This window comes from Schistocerca nitens, chromosome 5 (genome assembly GCF_023898315.1).
Source record: "Schistocerca nitens isolate TAMUIC-IGC-003100 chromosome 5, iqSchNite1.1, whole genome shotgun sequence".
Classification (NCBI taxonomy): Eukaryota; Metazoa; Arthropoda; class Insecta; order Orthoptera; family Acrididae; genus Schistocerca; species Schistocerca nitens.
In genome coordinates this window covers 825,713,597-825,726,807 of record NC_064618.1, presented here as the reverse complement: position 1 = coordinate 825,726,807, position 13,211 = coordinate 825,713,597, and the positions used below count along the sequence as shown (strand labels likewise).

The following is a 13,211-nucleotide window of genomic DNA, read 5'->3' as shown; positions in this document are numbered from 1 at the left end:
TGTGTTCATTGTCGCATTTCTTTACTCTATTAACAAGAGAACAGGAAGAGCTGATAGTTATTGTATTTTAAGTGACATAAGTATCAGTAACTCGATTCACACTACTTCTCCGTTATCGATATAAACTATTTACTCCTTCTATAGAATTCCTGCGACATTTTTTAAAAACTGTTTTTGAAATTACTATCACGAGCAGTAACTAGATTGAAACTCCTTTACTTTCATTGAATTTGTAGCCAGAGTTCCTGTTTTGAAGAAGTGACAAAACACAAAGTTTTTGCAATGCATTATTAGTCTCTTTTAGTTACACGATTTATGTAAAGTCTAAAACCGCTATTCATTAAACTGTCGTGTCTGAAGAAATAGCTGTTGTTGATAAAAATGAAGAACAAAGAAGAGTCGAGCATTAAGTCAACCGATTGCAATCATTGGCAATTGCGGTAAGAATTTTTTATTTTTGCGTCCGCGTTGTAATGGATTGATAATTGTACCAACACTAACAGACGAAAGCCGCAATATCCTATAATTTGCTTTCATTTAGCTGTCGCGCATTTGATTACGCCAGTAAATTATACAATAACAGTTGTACCAGTAACACTGGGGGGGGGGGGGGGATAAATTAACTGGAAGGAAAGAAATTGCACAGACAAGATGATACGCCACTCCGCTAAAAACTAACCGTAAAACAATGAAGGCTAGTGTTACTTCCAGAAGAACGGGCACTACATACATATACACACAAAAAAAGCGAACAACTGCTAATTGTTGCGTGATTTTAGCGAAAATATTTACTTCTCACTACTGCTGTAACTGTGATGATTCAAATGCTATTATAGACCATCCGACCGCCGTGTCATCCTCAGATGAGGATGCGGATAGGAGGGGCGTGTGGTCAGCACACCGCTCTCCCGGTCGTTATGATGGTTTTCTTTGACCGGAGCCGCTACTATTCGGTCGAGTAGGTCCTCAATTGGCATCACGAGGCTGAGTACACCCCGGAAATTGACAACAGCACCTGGCCGCTTGGATGGTCACCCATCCAAGTGCTGGCCACGCCCGAAACCGCTTAACTTCGGTGATCTCACGGGAACCGGTGTATCCACTGCGGCAAGGCCGTTGCCTCAAATGCTGTTATAAAATCTATAAATAACAGTGAATCGAATACAAATCCGTTCCCAAAAATTCCATTTTACTATCCCTTTTGTACCAGTATTACCTCGCTGGAATTTGGCTGAAAATGACTGTCCCCGAGGCTAGAGAAACTAAGATGGGGAAATTTTAAAAAAGCTTCATTTTATCATCATTATTGTCGGCTGATTTACATTCGTAGAAAGTGCGGAAGAAAGAAAAAATAAGATGTTGATCCAACTGCAGCTTTCATATATAACTGACATTTCTTTTTCCATCTCAACCCTTTCTCTTCAAAAGAACGTATTAGAAGACAATGAGTGATTGAGGAAACTAATGTTATAAACGGATTTGTATTAACCGTTGTCCATCACGAATTGATCTGATAGCCTTTTAAGCACGTACCTGCGGTATATGTCGCCATTTTTCTGAGTTTTGAAATATATATACACTTATAAAGATATTGATTACAACAAGGCTGGCGGGGTGTCATACTCTGACACGTGCGACCAGCAGTGGAACCGCCGGGTGCCTCTCACGTGGCGGTAATAAGCTGCCATTAAGCGGACTGGTTAGAGTCACTTTTTGCTAGGCGAGCACGCCTAGGTTCCCTCTCTCTGTGATCACCCACCGGCGCCGCCCTCTATCGTATTAACATTGTGGGGCACGTTTCCAGTCCAACAAACAAAACAGCAAGAGCTACTCAGGGTAACTTTCAGTTTTCCAACAAAAGATTTTGTAGCACTTGCGTTCAATATGCTCTTCTGTTCGTAATATACCTCAGAATTTGTATCTCCACTACTTGTTATTTATATAGAAAAAAAATCAATATTGTGGCCTTGTGCAGCATATCGGATTAGATCCTTCGAAAATAAGGCCAACAGCAGACGTAACACGTACTGTAATGATCATTGCCGGAATACAACACTAAGTATTGCCTCTTAAAACACAAAAAATTTTTAACTGAAGACCATACTCTCCACAGAGCATCCGTATTCATGAGTACGTCTTGATCTTGACTCATCTGAAACATAACTAGTCACTTTCTCATTCTCTGACAGGACAATAACCTCAGTGTTGTCAATTACACCGCTCATAAACACTGCCTGTTTCAAGGGTAGTTCCCGCAGCACACGAAACGTTCCAAGCGGTACAATAAAAATATATATGATATTTTTCAAGTATAAAGAAATACAATGCAGGAGGCGAAAGGTTGCCTGCAACTTGTACCAAAATCAGACAGCAGTTACAAGAGTCGAAGAACGTGAAAAACACTAACTGAGAAGGGAATGAGACAGGATTGTAACTTTACCCCATGTTATTCAATCTGTATCTGGATCAAGCGTTGACGTAAGCCAAGGAGAATTTTGGACAGCGAATTTAAGTGAGGGAGACGAAAAAACCTTTGAAGTTGGCCCATAGTGTTCTTATCCTGTCAGACTTGGCAAAGGAGCTAAGATCAGTTGAACGGAAAGGATAGTGTCTTCGAAAGTGGTATAAGAGGAGCATCAACAAAAGTAAAAAAGAAAGGTAATAGTTTGTAGTTGAATTACATTAGGAAATAAGACACTACAAGTATTTTATCTATTTGGGGAGAAGGAAATAGGATGTAAGATGCCGATTAGGAAGAGCAGGAAACGTTTCTCCGGAAAGAGAAATTTATTAACATTTGTACATACTATATGCCGAGCACTGTTCGCAGTCGGGTGCACTCAACCCTCGTGAGTTCGTTGATCACTTACCTGACTGAGAAGTAGCGGCCCGGGTCACGAAAAGTGACAACGGCCGGGGAGCGGCGTGCTGACCACACGACCCTCCATATCCACAGGCACTGACGCCTATCGACTTAGGATAACATGGCGGTCGGTCGGTTCCGTTGGGCCTTCCGAGGCCTGTTCGGACGGAGTATTAGTAGAGTAGTGTACACATTGTAGGTCAAAGTCCCTCTTTCTGTATGTACATTATGGCTGATGTCGGGAAGTACTGTAGGGATTTTGATACGGTTCTCACCAAGAGATAAATTAATTCAAAAGGAAAGTTAATGTGTGTAATTTATTGTTTGTAGTAATGATAAGTGGGCAATATACTGGTACAGTGTGCCAGAAAAAATCTGAAAAGCTTGTAAGGGTACTGCACGTTAGGTCGTGCTGAGAAATAATTGTTTAGAAAATAATTCGACACGTTGTGCCGTATCCGATTTAATCAACTCTGAAGTTAGCCAATGAGGCGGCTGCACGTGCAAATTCAAGCTGCCCGGAAGATACAGATAGTGTTGGTTGTTCTCGTAGCGTAGATGATAGCGAACCAAACTGTTCAGCATTTGCTTGGGTTCGATCTGCCGCCCCATGTCTAATATTTGTGTCGCTATCTTCTTTGGTTTTAGGAAACCAAACACGTTTGGCGACACCGTCCCTGGTGGACCGCTTGAATTTGAGTGCTCAAGGGACTGACTGGCTAACTTCAGTGCTAATTAACTCGGAAGTGACTCAACTTATCGATTTTTTTTAACAATTATTTTTCTGCAACACGTACCCTTCCATCCTTACAAGCATTTCAAACTGTTTCCGACAACTCTGTACGTATTGTTATCTGTTCTATATTTAACTGAGTTTGGAGTGACATCTTTTGACGATAGTGGGAGGTACGAGCTAGTCGGCTACAGAGGAGGCGGTATCTGGCGGGAAAAGCGGTAAACTAAACATTATGCCACAACACATCGATATGTTGATATCAAAATGCAATATCGGGTGCCGAAATGTTTATTTTATATTATTTTTTTCACAATTTTAGGTAAATATTTGAAGTTGTTGTTTTAAAATTGTAGTATACCATAATTTTACTTTCACTGTGTGGTGGAATCTTAGTACTTGTAGAGCTTTCATCACGTCCAGTCTTTCCCTCTGAATGTCTGACGCAAGTATATAGGTCCCAAAAATAATAGTCCGACTGTGAACGCCATGCTCTCCGCCTCGCCTATCGCATCCGTCTCCCCTCCCCTACGCGGATCCGGTACGATCTCATCCCCTTCCCCCACCTCCTCCTTTTCCTTGAAAGGATACGGATCCTGTACACCTCCCGCAAACTCGATCCTCCTCACCCGCTCGTCTCCCCAATCCTCTCCCACCCCCACCCGCTGCCGCGCCTGTATGCCCACGTCCCACCTGGTCTCCATCTCTCCACCCTCCTTACCCTCTCCCAAGGTGGCTTCCACCAGCTCCCCCTCCCTGATGATGTCCTCCTCCCCTCCATCTACCCCTTCTATCAACTTTGACCCTGCTCCACCCCCCACTTCCGGTGTCCTTTCCTTTCGGCACCCTCCCTCCCTTCTCTTCCCTTCCCGTCCCTTCTCTTTTCTTTTCCCCCGTCCCCGCCCTCCACCCCTCTTCCCCCGGGCTTCCCCTCCCCCTTCCTCCCTCCCCCCTTTCTCCCCTGCCCGTGGCATCTCTGCTCTCCCCTCTCCCTCTCCCACTCCCCTTCCTCCTCCTCCTCTCTTGGCAGGTCCCCGGACTCGCACACGCATAGTGAACATTCGCGCGCCGGAGATCATCGCCATCAGTGTCTAGTGTGTGTGCTTCGTTTTGTGTTTCGTGCAGTTACAACTCAACTGTTCACATGTGCCATCGCCGTTCTCCGTGTTTTGTGCGCCGTGTCAACAAGTGTTAGTGTTTTTATCATCCAACGTGAACGGCTTCTTGTTTATTGTTTTTTGTATCTACTTTCTTTGCCCGCCATTTTCTGTATTGTCTGTGTCACCTATGTATCGTATTATTGTACCCCTTAAGGCTGAAGAGCAGCGTATTATGCTGCTGCCAGCCTGCCTTGTATGAGGTGATTAAAATTACAATAAAGGAAAAAAAAATAGTCTGACTGTACTTTCGCGTGCCGGAGATCATCGCCATTAGTGTCTCCTATGTGCCGTCCCACTCCGTCGTTCACCTCTGCCATTGACATCTTCAGTGTTTGTGCTTCGTGTCAACAGTTTGTAGTGTGGATTATCGTCGAGTGTGAACGGCTCCGTGTTTCTGTGTCTACTGTTTTATTACCCACCGTTATGTAACTTACGTGTATTCTTTCTGTTGTTTCATTGTCTACTCTATGGCTGAAGAGCAGCGTAGCATGCGGCTGACAGCCTGCCTGTTGTACGGGTTTAAAAATAACAATAAAGAAAAAAATAGTCCGACTGTACTGAATAAAAAGGGGGGGGGGTTGTGAATGGAATAACAATATTTCCAATGTTAATTAAATAGTATACCAATTGAGTCAAAAAACAATTTTTAAAGCAACTAGTGTCTTATTTACTCACATCGGCATTCTTAAAAAACTGTTGCTGAAAATTATGTACAAAAATCTAAATGACAAGATTGGTTTTTGCGGTGGGTGGAGACGTGTGAGAGGAAATGCTGACGTAATCGGCGCGCGGCGCTGCCAACAGAAACTGCAAGGTTTAGCTTCACCACGCAATTTTGACACTACAGCTGCTATGTCGCTGGCGTTGGCAGAAATGAAAAACCGGGGAAGTCGACATGAAGTGTTCCGAACAAATCCGATATGTGACGAAATCGAACGACTGACCCTTCGGACACCTCTTATTGTATAACTTGCCACTGTTAGGAAAGTGGTTATCCCCAAACGTGAACGTGCATCCTTTTCCTTTCAGTTCTTGCTCTAAGGGGGGTAGGCAGGTTGCTAGGTTGTTGATGTACAGAATAGCTAATAATATATCAATACTTAAATATACACCTCTAAGCCAGCTATATACTTACCATGTGGAGCTGATATTTTTATAGGCAGGTACGTCGACAGTTTCTCCTTCGATATATCGATATTTGTAATCGATTAAATGAGTGCCGATTATTATACTTCTTTAAGTATCGATATATCAGATTTCACACACACACACACACACACACACACACACACACACACACACATATATATATATATATATATATATATACTGTAATCTTGTACGGAAGTGAAACATAGACGATAAGCAGCTTAAGAAGAAAATAAAAGCTGTTTTATACAGCAGACCGGATGGATCGGATAAATACTCACCATGATCTGAATCGAATAGTCGAGAAAAAAAATTTCTGACACAAGTAATAAGTTGATAGGACATCCTTACGCGTCGAACATTACTAATTCGGTAATCAGTATAAGAGTGTGTGTGTGTGTGTGTGTGTGTGTGTGTGTGTGTGTGTGTGGAGGGTGAGAGTGGGAAGGAATTGTGGAGGTAGTCCAAGGTCTGAATACAATAACGAGGTTCAAGCTGATTTTGGTGGTGGTAGTAGTAGTCGCGCAGAGACCTGACAAGGGAACCTCCCCATCGCACCCCCCTCAGATTTAGTTATAAGTTGGCACAGTGGATAGGCCTTGAAAAACCGAACACAGATCAATCGAGAAAACAGGAAGAAGTTGTGTGGAACTGTCAAAAAATTAGCAAAATATACAAACTGAGTAGTCCGCGCGAAGATAGGCAACATCATGGACATTCCGAGATAAAAAGCGACGTGGTCCCGTGGTTAGCGTGAGCAGCTGCGAAACGAGAGGTCCCTGGTTCAAGTCTTCCTTCCAGCAATAACTTTGATTTTTTATTTTCAGACAATTATCAAAGTTCAGGCACTCACACATAATCAACTTCGCTCTCCAAAATTCCAGGACATGTTCAGATTTGCTTGGACATATGCAGGATTTGACGGTCTACACACGGAAAAATTTGAAAACGTAAAAAACATATGTTTTGACAGAGCACAGGGAAAAGTGTGCGAGTGTGAGACTTTAGGATTCATTTGTTGCAGTTTATGTGACAAACTCTTATGTTTTCATCACATTTTTGGGAGTAATTATCACATCCACAAGAAAACCTAAATCGGGCAACGTAGAAGAATCTTTTTACCCATTCGCCAAGTGTACAAGTTAGGTGGGTCGACAACACATTCCTGTCATGTGACGTACATGCCGTCACCAGTGTCGTATAGAATATATCAGACGTGTTTTCCTGTGGAGGAATCGGTTGACCTATGACCTTGCGATCAAAAGTTTTCGGTTCCCATTGGAGAGGCACGTCCTTTCGTCTACTAAACGCACGGTTTTGCAGTGAGGCCGCAAAACACAGACACTACACTTATTACAGTGAACAGAGACGTCAATGAACGAATGGATAGATCATAACTTTGCTAAAATAAGAAAAATTTTTCACTTGAGGGGAGACTTGAACCAAGGACCTCTCGTTCCGCAGCTGCTCACGCTAACCAAGGGACCACGGCGCTCCTTATCTCGGATTGTCCATGCTGTTGCGTATCTTCGCGTGCACTACTCAGTTTGTATATTTTGCTTATTTTTTTATAGTTCCACACAACTTCTTCCCGTTTTCTCGATTGATCTGTGTTCGGTTTTTCAAGGCCTATCCACTGTGCCAACGTATAACTAAATCTGAGGGGGATGCGATGGGGAGGTTCCCTTGTGAGTAGAGCAGAATAGCGCTGAGAAGTGCATCAGAGTTGTATTCGGACTGCAGACCGCAACAGTACGTATCTCCCAGGCTAGGTGACTCTTAGCCCGCAGGTACAAAATGAGGTTAGCGTCACCGCGCGAAGTCTTTCACGTTCCGGAAGTCGTATTGCTGGTGGGACGTGCTGGAAGCGGGGACGGCGGTGTCGGCCGTAAAGGCGGGCCAGTGTCGGCCAGACACGGCGTGGCGTAGTGTAGTGTGCTGCGGCGCGGCGGCCGTGACGGATGCGACCTCCGGCGTGTGTCAGCGCGGCGCGCCTGCGCACACGTACCCGACGCCCACTCACAGGCCACGCGAGCGCCGCGCTCCAGGCACGTTCTGGACTCTGGCGAACTCTGGTGGCCCTCAGCCGCTGACGGGCGATTTTATGTCGCAACTGGACAGGACAGTGAGAAAATGCGCAGTCAGTCCACAAAGGAGATGCCTTACGTAGCATTTTTGTCGTGCGCCCACACCAGCGCGTTATCATCATCACTTTACCTCACACTCGTGCTATCCACCGTAGTACCGCGTGGTTATAACTAAACTGTCCCTATCTAACGCGTTATAAGACGGAAACCAGTACCGCACGAGTACGAAACTTGGTAGCATTAATGTGAAGGACATGGGGAACAGAAATAATACAGACTCAATTCAGTTGAAACACCTTTAATGTTCAGCTACGTACATCATTCCATTATATACGCCGGCCGGAGTGGCCGAGCGCTTAAAGGCGCTACAGTCTGGAACCACACGACCGCTAGGGTCGCAGGTTCCAATCCTGCTTCGGGCATGGATGTGTGTGATGTCCTTAGGTTAGTTAGGTTTAACAAGGGGAGGCCGCCAATTGTGAAATTCAGATTCGATTCATACTGCGCATAATAAAAGCTCATGGCCAGAGGTGTAATGTGGCAAAGCACCAAGATGCACTTCTCAGCCGTTGTCGAGAAAATCGACAGTTAAAAGAAACCGTTGCGGTCAAATATTCTCTACGATTTACAATTTCGTACAGCGTCGTGGCGCAGGGGTAAGCGCTCGGGTTCGTAATGCGAAGGTCGCCGGATCGAATCTCGCGCCATGCAACTTCTTTTTTAGTATTTGTTTTTTGTAATTCAAATATATATATATATATATATATATATATATATATATATATATATATATATATATATATATATATATATCGTGGGGCCTCTACTCTAATTCGAACGTTTGACTTACACTATACGTATTCGTTTCGGAATATCGTTTCTACGTCTTCCGTTAAGTACACGTGTAAACATTATGAAGACAATTAATAACATTTGTGAAATACAACTTTGTTTGCGGAAAACATTATCATGTACGAAGTCGCCAGTTTTTCCACGACAAACGACTTTCAACAACTTATTATATGCATAATTGTTGCAAACTGATTGCCGGGAATATATATATATATATATATATATATATATATATATATATATATATACTTTTGAATTACAAAAAACAATTACTACAAAAAAAGTTTCAGGGCGCGAGATTCGATCCGGCGATCTTCGGATTACGAACCCGAGCGCTTACCGCTGCGCCACGACGCTGTACGAAATTGTAAATCGTAGAGAATATTTCACCGCAACGGTTTCTTTTAACTGTCGATTTTCTCGACAACGGCTGAGAAGTGCATCTTGGTGCTTTGCCACATTACACCTCTGGCCATGACCTTTTATTATGCGCAGTATGAATCGAATCTGAATTCCACAATTGGCGGCCTCCCCTTGTAAGTAGTTCTAAGTTCTAGGGGACTTATGACCACAGCAGTTGAGTCCCATAGTGCTCAGAGCCATTTGAACCATTTTGAACCATTATACACCGGTACCATTACTACTACAAAAAAGTCTCAACGTGGTGCCCATCAATTTAAATGGTTGAAATGGCTCTGAGCACTATGGGACTTAACTTCTGAGGTCATCAGTCCCCTAGAACTTAGAACTACTTAAACCTAACTAACCTAAGGACATCACACACATCCATGCCCGAGACAGGATTCAAACCTCCGACTATAGCGGTCGCGCGGTTCCACACTGTAGCGCCTAGAACCACTCCGGCCCATCAGTGTCCAGAAGAGTCTGAAAGCGCCATATTCCATTCTGCAGAGCCGAACGAAGCATGTCCGTAGATATGCTGGCTACCTCTCTTGATATGCTGCGCTTCAGATCGCCACATGTGTGAATGTTCGTCTGGCAAATTCTGTCCTTCAGGTAGCGTCACAACCAGAAATCACAGGGAGTTGAGATCAGGTGATGGTCCGGCCAAGCATTTGGAAACGATCGGCTGATAATTCGATTGTTTACAAAAGGGTTTCGGAGTAGCTGGTGAACTTCACGAGCGAAGTGCGGTGGGGCTCCGTCTTACATGAAAATTGTTGAGTCCTGTAGGACGGCTTTGACATGCTAGTATATCGCAGTAACGCTGGTCAGTCACACTGCACGTCGCTGGGCCTTGAGCGCCAACCTGTTCAAAAAAAGAAAGGGCCATACGGTGACACGTTCACAATATAGAGGAACTTCATGGACACTAACTGGAAGTGAAGATCGCTACACTCGGTAATTCTGTGTGTTCACCTCACACGTCAGAGAAAAATGAGATTCGTCTTTCCATAGGATGGTCCAGGCCCAGCCCTCGTCAATTTCAATCCTTGCGAGAAAAAGGAGAGCGAAGGCAACACGTCGTTCTGCGTCCTGTGGTCTCATCTGCTGCACGATATGGACCTTGAACTATCTAGGCAGGCAAAAATAAGAATACATCAGACCATCGTCAAGTCAATAGTGTGCTATGCAAGTGAGACATGGACGTTGACAAGGAAAACAGAGGAGAAGACTCATCACTTTTGAAAATAAAGTACTGAGAAAAGTATATGGACCAGTGAAAGAAAATGAACAGTGGAGAATAAAGAAAAACAAAGAACTCAGTTAATTATATACAATGCCTGATGTCGTAGCGAGTGTGAAAAAAAAAATGGTTCATATGGCTCTGAGCACTATGGGACTTAACAGCTCAGGTCATCAGTCCCCTAGAACTCAGAACTACTTAAACCTAACTAATCTAAGGACATCACACACATCCATGCCCGAGGCAGGATTCGAACCCGCGACCATAGCGGTCGCGCAGTTCCAGACTGAAGCTCCTAGAACCACTCGGCCACACCGGCCGGCGTGAGTGTGAAAATTAAGAGACTAAGATATTACGGACATGTGGGGAGGAGAGAACACGGTAATAAAGGCTGTAAAGGATGGAGAATCTGAAGGAAAGAGACCACTGGGACGGCCGAGAATGAGATGGAAGGATAATACCGTGTGAGACATGCAGATACCGGGTCTGGGAGATGAAGATGGAGACGACAGGAAAGCGTGGAAGGCTGGACTGAGCGAGGCCAAGGACCGGCTGCGGTTTGTGTGGCCAGTATAAGTAAGTAAGTATTAAAACAAGTGTTATTCCCGTCGTCAATTTATTTGCAGCTAACGGAACCAACTAACCTATGAAGAACTCGCTATTGTGTCGTCACAATTTCAAACAGAACAATCATGAAACTTCCTGGAAGATTAAAACTGTGTGCCGGGCCGAGGCTCGAGCTCGGGACCTTTGCATTCCGCTGCAGACTGAAAATCTCATTCTACAACCATTTTGTTTTTCTCGGTAGTTTTCAAAGACTTCTGTCGCAAATATCGTAACTTCAATTACATTCTAGTTTCCCTCCATAGTTGCACAAAACTCCCTAAACCAAGGCGAAGAGCAGCATTCTGCTGTTTGACGTGTGGAACACTTTGCAAGTTATGAAAAATTCCCCACCAATCGAATCTCTTTTACGTGCAATTTTGGACAACATGGTTGTGGAGATGAAGCAGCGATTAGTATGATTAATCAATTATTCAAAAAAACAGTCTTAATCGCATTTATTATTATTATACCGCCAACCGGTTTCAACACGACGTGGGGGTCATCTTCTGGGTGTTTACACGTCTTGTTGAAACCGGTTGGCGGTATAATAATAATAATAAATGCGATTAAGACTGTTTTTTGAATAATTAAAATCTTTAACGTGCGTCGTGTGCGACATGTAGTCGAAAAACTCAGCGGGAAAACAGCGGGAAATCTGTCATCTTCAGTTACTGGAGCAACAGCGTTTCCCCTGGGAGTAGCAAGATTAACAGAGGGCAGACGTTTCACTAACCGATCGATAGTTACCTACGGAAAGGACTGTATCGAAGCGCAGCTCCGCAACCGCTGACTGCCGGTTGCCCTAGAGACGGTTGCGAAGCCGGAAGTCGGCTCATGTTCCGCCACATACAGCCCAGGCATTCGGGCCACTGCACATCTGGATCGCCGGAGCTGTCGTTAGCACTGCTGCGTCGATTTCCTGGTTACGGTCTCGTACTCCGTGCACTCACATTACTCGTAGCTCAACTAAGAGACAGAGGTTGAGCAGAATCTACAAGCGGACATACTCATAGAGTGCACTGTCCATGGGATTGTCAAGGAGAAGCCACATCGTCAGACGTTCACACATCCTGCGGCTTGAGAACGTACAAGCTTAACGTGCAAGCTTGTCTCATTTGTTTACGAGCAGTGGAGCGACATGAAGTTTCTGTTACACCGGCGGGTCGAAGCACTGTTACCACTCACTGTCCACAGCGAGTCACAGTGTCGTCTTGGGTAGGGGTGGAGGGGGGGGGGGCGGGGGGGGGGGGGCGGAATGCGACGCGGTACGGAGTGTGCAGCGTGGTTACGATTGAAGTTTCAGACTGTGCGTTGCAGGATTTGCGTTGTTAGTAGTGTTAAAGTCCTGACTTGCCGATATTGGTACGGTGGCGTAGGGTTGAAACACAAGCATCAACGTGCATTACCGTTGCAGACAGTCAACATGAAACTTCCTGGCAGATTAAAACTGTGTGCCGGACCGAGACTCGAACTCGGGACCTTTGCCTTTCGCGGGCAAGTGCTCTATCAACTGAGCTACCCAGGCACGACTCACGCCCCGTCCTCACAGCTTCACTTCTGCCAGTACCTCGTCTCCTACCTTCCAAACTTTACAGAAGCTCTCCTGCGAACCTTGCAGAACTAGCACTCCTGAAAGAAACGATATTGCGGAGACATGGCTTAGCCACAGCCTAGGGGATGTTTCCAGAATGAAATTTTCACTCTGCAGCGGAGTGTGCGCTGATATGAAACTTCCTGGCAGATTAAAACTGTGTGCCGGACCGAGACTCGAACTCGGGACCTTTGCCTTTCGGGGGCAAGTGCTCTACCAACTGAGCTACCCAAGCACGATTCACGGCAGAAGTGAAGCTGTGAGGACGGGGCGTGAGTCGTGCTTGGGTAGCTCAGTTGGTAGAGCACTTGCCCGCGAAAGGCAAAGGTCCCGAGTTCGAGTCTCGGTCCGTCACACAGAAGTTTCATATCAGTGCACACTCCGCTGCAGAGTGAAAATCTCATTCCAGTCAACTTGAGTCTGGAGACTGGAGAAGGCGGGCAGAACTCTTCGCGTGTATCGACGGATTAAGGGGGGACGTTGATGAAATTGACCAAAAACGTTAATTTTCGATTTATTATT

The 13,211-nt window shown here is 44.9% G+C and overlaps 1 non-coding gene and 1 pseudogene across 1 annotated transcript; both read right to left on the bottom strand.

Annotated features, from left to right (window-relative positions):
- Positions 1 to 1,003: 1,003 nt before the first annotated feature.
- LOC126261248 (5S ribosomal RNA) lies at positions 1,004 to 1,121 on the bottom strand (annotated as a pseudogene).
- An 11,729-nt stretch (positions 1,122 to 12,850) lies between these two features.
- Trnas-cga (transfer RNA serine (anticodon CGA)) lies at positions 12,851 to 12,925 on the bottom strand. Its single transcript has one exon. It is a non-coding gene; the product is annotated as a tRNA-Ser (tRNA).
- Positions 12,926 to 13,211: the final 286 nt, after the last annotated feature.